Raw genomic sequence first — 6,788 nt, 5'->3', positions numbered from 1 at the left:
AAGAATCTTTATAATCTTTAAATTAAATGAAATGTATGATTTTTTTTGTATTTTTTTGAATATATAGATTTTTTTTTGTATTTTTGAATTTTAAAATGCAAGAGTAGAAACAAAATCTAAATGCAAGAAAAGACCTAAAAAATATGAAATGACATTTAATCACCACAAAACACAATAGGGAATCTAATTCCATAAAAGATAGGAGGTAAGTGTGTGGGGTTCACCAAAATGAAGAGGAAGAAAATAGGACCTATCCTCAACCCGAATTCCCAAAATGAATGATCCAAATTGATTAACCATAGGAAAGTGATCAATGCACAAATGCATCAAGCAATGAAGAATAGGGATAAATGAGATCCTATGGTCTTTCTATCAAGAAGTAAGTACTTCAAATTTGAAATAAATAGTTTAGACAAAGACGTACCTTGAAATAGTATAAATATGGAAAATGCTGATTTCTGATGTTTGTGTATAGTTTTAGGGATATCTGCAACCTATTTCAGACTGGAAATGTCTAGACAAAGAAAACCCAAAAAATTTATGTCCATTTGAAGGGAAGTTGACCTTGACCTAGATAGAGGGGCACAATCTTACCTCGGGGCACAATTGTACCCTGAAAAGTCAATCTTGACCTACACAGCTCTAACAAAAATTTTGTTCGCAAATCCTGTAAGTTCGATGAAAAGGGTATCCAACTCTGCACTTTAATTTTATGTTCTGTGCATGTATCTACAAGAAAAATGACTTGATTTTTTAGATGAGGGGTTTTCCTTGGTCAAACCTTGGTTTGGAATCAACCTTAATAATAGAATTGAAATAAGGAATGCTAGCAAGTAGTAGAAGTAAATCTAACAACGAAGCTATGATATTCAATAGATATTCAGTTGTATTTGACATGTAAATAAGTATATTTATATGAAAGACTGAAAATAACATTAACAAATGTAAATCAAAAACTCCATGATTGTATGATTAGGATCCATATTGATTGAAGAATGAATAAATATTAAAGATAGGAAAAGGATCTTGAAGGAAGATCACGCCACTATGATGGCTAGATCTAGGGTTTGAATGATGAATCTTGAATGCTTGAACTAATTCCCTTCAAAGGCTAGAATGCTTCAATCCTTGATCTTCAATGGAAAACTTGAATTCTTGAATAATATAATTCTTGATAACATTTCCTTATGAAAAGTAGGTAATCTCTCATAGTAAGTAGATAGTTATTCATGCGTGATAGATCCCAGATAGTGGATAGATTTTAGATATCAAAATAAGGGAAGAAGGCTTCCTTATATAGAGATCTAGGGCACAAACTACTAGAGAAGGCTGACATGGGAGTATTAAATCCAAATTAACCTAAAACCCTAGAAATGGACCTATATTATATGCAATTTAAGAGTCTACCATTCTAAAACTCGAAAAACCAACCCATAAGCCAAAAAAAAGAAACTCTTTGAAGCCCACTATCACAGAACTCCCAGAAATTGAAAATTGGACTTGGGATCAAGGATGAGGTTGACCCTACCCTAGGTTAGGGTTGGGGTCATCCTTGGCTTAGATCTGGGTTAAGGTTGATCTTGACCCAAAAAATCAAAGTCCTTTGTTTCACAGAGAAAGTTGTTAGAAAAAGGCTAGAAATGGAGGGAGAGAAGAAAAACAAGGGGAGAACAACCAAATCCATTCAAAAACCTATTCAAGGTACTTGAAATGACCCCATACCACTTACTCAAAGGGCTAAAAAATCTTAACATGGAAGTGATTCCATTTTAAGACAATACAGATATCAATCTTTTTTTGTTCTTAGGAATCTGTCTTGGGTACCTAGCATGTAGTCTTCTCAATCTTAATTATAGATAGGAAACAAAATATTCCCCTTGCTTTTTCTTAATTTTGTGAAGATCCAACATGGTGATAGGGTGTTGTATGTTATAAGCATAATGTTGGATGAAACATTGCACAAGGTCATTGAAAGACTTGAGAGGTGGGGAGATCCTCGTAAACCCTTCCATAGCTTGTCCACTTAAACTCTTTGGGAGAATCCTCATAAGGTATGTCATTTCTTGCATAAATTCCACACTATGTGCATAAAAGTGTCTAACATGATCAGTTGGGTCGCCATTTCTATCATATTTTTTATACTTGGGAACCTCTTTATCCCTAGGAAATGGTATCATATATAGACTTTAATCGAAGGGAAGAGCACATATAGTTTCAACAAAGGAGGTCTTGTATTTTTCCTTCTCCATTTGAATTGACATAAATAGATTGGTTATATCTTGGACTCATTTCTCTAAGATCTCCTCCCTAGTCATTTCTCTCTTTTGAATAATGCATTGGACATTAAACTCATGAGGTATCTTCCAACCTCTACTTTCCATGTATCCAAGTATGGATCAAGGTTTTATTCTAATTTCTTGAGCATGAGCTTTTGAAGATAATCATCTTGTTGGAATTTCATGAGATACTCACTAGTGACCTCATTGTATACCTCAGTTTAATGATGTGAAAGTAATGGACATCTAGGTGGTGATGTAAATCCCTCAACACTTGATCTTGGAGAGGTATTATTTCCATTGTTGCCAAAGTGTATCTAGTTTTCAAAAGGATTTCTAAAAGTAGCATTGGTATGTTGGTTCTCAAAGTGATGCACATGAGTATCTCCAAAGCCTTGAGCATGATTGTTGTGAACATTACTCTCTATATGTAGATGAGATGCTTCCCTAGATGCTATAAATCTAACTTCCTCATGCCTTTCCTTTTCTAACCTAGCTTGTTCTTCTTTAAGCATAAATAATTACTCCAAATGATAATTTATTTCGTATTGGTTCATGGTGAGAGACACACTATTCACAATTCTAGGAGTGTTGAGGGTAGTATCAAAAGAAAAACTTAAGTTGCTAAGAGTATCATACTAGGTGGAAAATTTTCTTCCTCTTTTTTGTCAAAGATATGTTCTCCCTTGAGAGCTTTCTTATATAGATACCTATTGGGTTAAGGTAATTGTTCAAAACAAAAGGAGGGATAGTTTTCTTGACCAATTTGTAGCCTAGTCATAACCAAAATGTAAGAGTAAGTCTTTTGAGTAATAGGATGATACAAAGCCTTTTGGAAATTAAACTTGTATAGTTGAAATTTTCACTTGTCAAGAAATATAACAAAGAGGTATCTTGTCAAAAGTTCCCAAGTAATATACAACACTAGTGACTCAAGTCTATAATGGGGAAAGAAGCCCAATAGAAAGTAGCAAAGAAAGTAGCATAATCAAGTTTTGACAAGTGAGCAATCTGTGACTTTAAGTGCATATCCAAGAAGCCAAGCTCATCTTTTCAATATAAGACACTACTAAACATGTAGATTTCAGATCAAGATTGTAATAAAATCAATAATGAACACCCCTACTTAGCCATAACGCACCTAAAGAATCCATTTTATAAGCAACCAGGCATAGATGATAATTTGCAACAAACTAGGTGACAAAAGTTTAAAAAGTAGGATCGTACAATAGTTTTTGTAATAACTAGTCAATAGTGTTGAGTGATATGATAGCTCTTGAGAGGAAATGGAACACTTTGCAGAAGAGAGGTGCAATATAGTTTATGAGGTAGTGTGATACTTTTGATAGTATTGTACAATATTTCTCTAAAGGACAGTACGATAAAAGTCCAATAGAAATAATACTTTGTAATGTTTTGCTTAAAAAGGCTACATTTTGACTTAATTTTTAGAGTTTTTGGACAACGTAACAGTTAATCAAAGAATTTTCTAGTTTATAATAGGAATAATGTGAAGTTTTTTGAAAAAAAATAATAGCACAAACACATGCCTTCGAGAAATTGAGCAAGGGACAAAGAAACCTTGTCAATACAAGCACTTGTGAGGTTTCATAGAAAAAAATCTATGAAGGCTACCATCATGTGTATGTTCAAATAAATTCCCATGGGTTTAGCACAAAATGAGAACACACTAATAAATATCTACCTAAAGGTCACAGCTCATTACTCAATACCTTGGCTCACACTCAGTGCCCCCTTGGTTCACACAAAGTGGTTACCCATAATAGATGTTGTCTTTATCATGAAGGTGCTATTAACACATCTAAAGGGATACAAATGGTGAGTGTAACATCTTGGGGTGATCTAGGTAGTCTACTAGGATACATCCTTGCACTAAGATATTGAGGAAATAATAAGGGTGGCTTCAAAAACCTAAAGTGTCTAGAAAGGGTCCCATTCGCAATACCCCTCTTGCACTTGATACCATGATACCTTATCATACAATAAGTAATGGACCTCATGACTACAAGAGTAACTTAATCATTCCCACCTAGTGATTTCCTCATGGTCCTAATCCCACAAGTATTATCCCTAGATCAAGACAAGTGTTATGACCCCCAAGGATTTGGCTTTTGTCAAGGGGTTTTTGATTATAGTGGGTTGGGTTGGTAGGGTTTTCCTTGTTCCCACACTAGATCATTCCTATTGATATATTTCCACCAATAATAGGCTCTCTAAAGGTATAAATATCACTAGGAGATTAGAAAAAAATGGATCTACACCAAAGAGGTCAAGATTTATTAGTCACCTAGGAGGTGAAGAGCATAATGTCATACCAATAATGAGCCCCTACTTGCAAGATTTATGTGCCTAACGAAAAAGAAACAACTAGTATCATGCCACACTTGAAAATAAAAGAAGACACATATTTTTTTTGTTTGATTTTGCTTGGGTAGCTCTGCAAGCATGATAGTAGCCATTTTGTCTTTGACAAATATTCATTTCTTTTAGAAAGCAAGTGAGAAGCCCCTAAAAAAAAACAAGGTTAGGGTGTCAAAAGGTAATAAAATCTAAAATAATCCCCGCAAGATCATTGATTAGGCTGTTATAAAACTAGAAATGTTGAAATGAGAAGCTTCACAATTGGAAAATATAAATTAGGAACCGAATTAGCTAACCAAGATAGATTGGGTGATACTTCTGGCTATAGAAGTATTGTATGACACTTCACTATATAGCTAGGTGATAACTTTTTCTTGGGTGATACTCTATGCCACTACATGCAATAGAATACAAAATAAGTATGCAATAGAATGCAGAATAGTCATGTAGTACAATAACTGGTAAAGTATCACACCTTACTAAAAAATATTATCATACAATACTAGAAGAGCATCACACAATAGTAGCATAAAGTATCACACAACACTAGAAATGTATCACATGATATTTATATTTGCAAAAACCAAACAATTGAAACAACAAGCCAAAAAATGCTGATAATGCAACAACAAGAGCTAGAAAATGATAGGATTAAACTTTAGACAAAAATAACAATTACATGCAAATATAAATAATATCAAAAAATAATAGATCACACAGAAAATAACACAAGACACTAAGATTTAACATGGTTCACCCAAACCTTGGGCTACATCCACCAAACAACAAGTCCAATATTATTATGATCTAGTGATTACAACTTGATTACAATTCGTAATCCCTTATAGCTCAATACCGTCGCAAGAACCAATTTTCATATCACACCTTATGAGACAATCCCTAACCCTAAGCCCTTTTATACAAGTATTTTTTCCATTTTAGGGTTAAAACTAGTTACAACATTTTGGCCATAAATTGGCAAATATAAGCAATAGCCAATTGGCAAATATTAGCCATTGGAAAATAGTAGCCCAATTTTTTTTCCAAGCCAATGTCTTGAACCCCAAAGAATTTATGAAGTATGTACAATACTTCCTCGATCAGTCACCACAAACTAACAATCTCCCACTTGGGGAATGATCAAACTCCACATTAGACAATAATGTCCCACTTGGAGACTAATCCCATAGCAATACGACTACCAAATGGGGCTCTCACTGGATCAAACCACTCTGGACTTTGCTGTTCTTTTATTCCTATTTGGTCTAGAAGACCAACCAAAGTTGAAGAGGAATTCAACTTTTGCCTTGTCACTACCTTTGTAAACATATCCATTGGATTGTCATCTGTATGTATCTTGTCCAATTTTAACTATCCATCATCCAAAATTGATTGAATGAAATGGTACTGTAACTATATGTGTTTTTCCTTTGAATATAAAGAAAAATTCTTCTCAAGATGAATGGAACTTTGACTACCTATAAAATTTTTTTTATCCCTTTGAGGATGTCCCAATGCTTCCAAGAAGAACTAAAGCCATATCATTTCCTTGTCTACCTTTGTAGTAGCAACATACTCTACCTCTGTAGTGGATAAAGCATTAACCTTCTGTAACCTAAAAACCTAGCTCACGACCACCCCACCAATAGTAAATACATAACCTGCAGTAATCCACTTGGTATCAATATCCCCTGCCAAATATGAGTCAACATAGCCCTGTAAGTTAGTAGTAGAGCCCCCAAAGTGTAAACACTTACTGAATGTTCCTCTCAAATATCTGAGAATCCTTTTGACTGCATTCCAATGCTCAATTCCTAGATTACTCATATACTTACTAATGACTCCCCCTACATGTGCAATATCTGGCCTTGTACATACCATAGCATACATCAAGCTTCCTACAACTGAAGCATAGGGTACCTTGGACATCTTATCTCTTCTTCTTGTGTCTGGGGACACATCTCCTTAGTCAACATCAAATGACCAGGTAAAGGTGTGCTGATAGCTTTAGCATTATCCATAGAGAAACATTGCAACACCTTCTCAACATAATTAGCCTAAGATAGTGTTAATTTCCTTGTCTTTTTATCCCTGGAAATCTTCATACCAAGGATTTATTTTGCTGCCCCC

This window comes from Cupressus sempervirens, chromosome 5 (assembly GCF_028749045.1).
Source record: "Cupressus sempervirens isolate cs-2001-9-10 chromosome 5, ASM2874904v1, whole genome shotgun sequence".
NCBI lineage: Eukaryota > Viridiplantae > Streptophyta > Pinopsida > Cupressales > Cupressaceae > Cupressus > Cupressus sempervirens.
The sequence above is the reverse complement of the archived record's forward strand: the minus strand, read 5'-3'. Positions refer to the sequence as shown.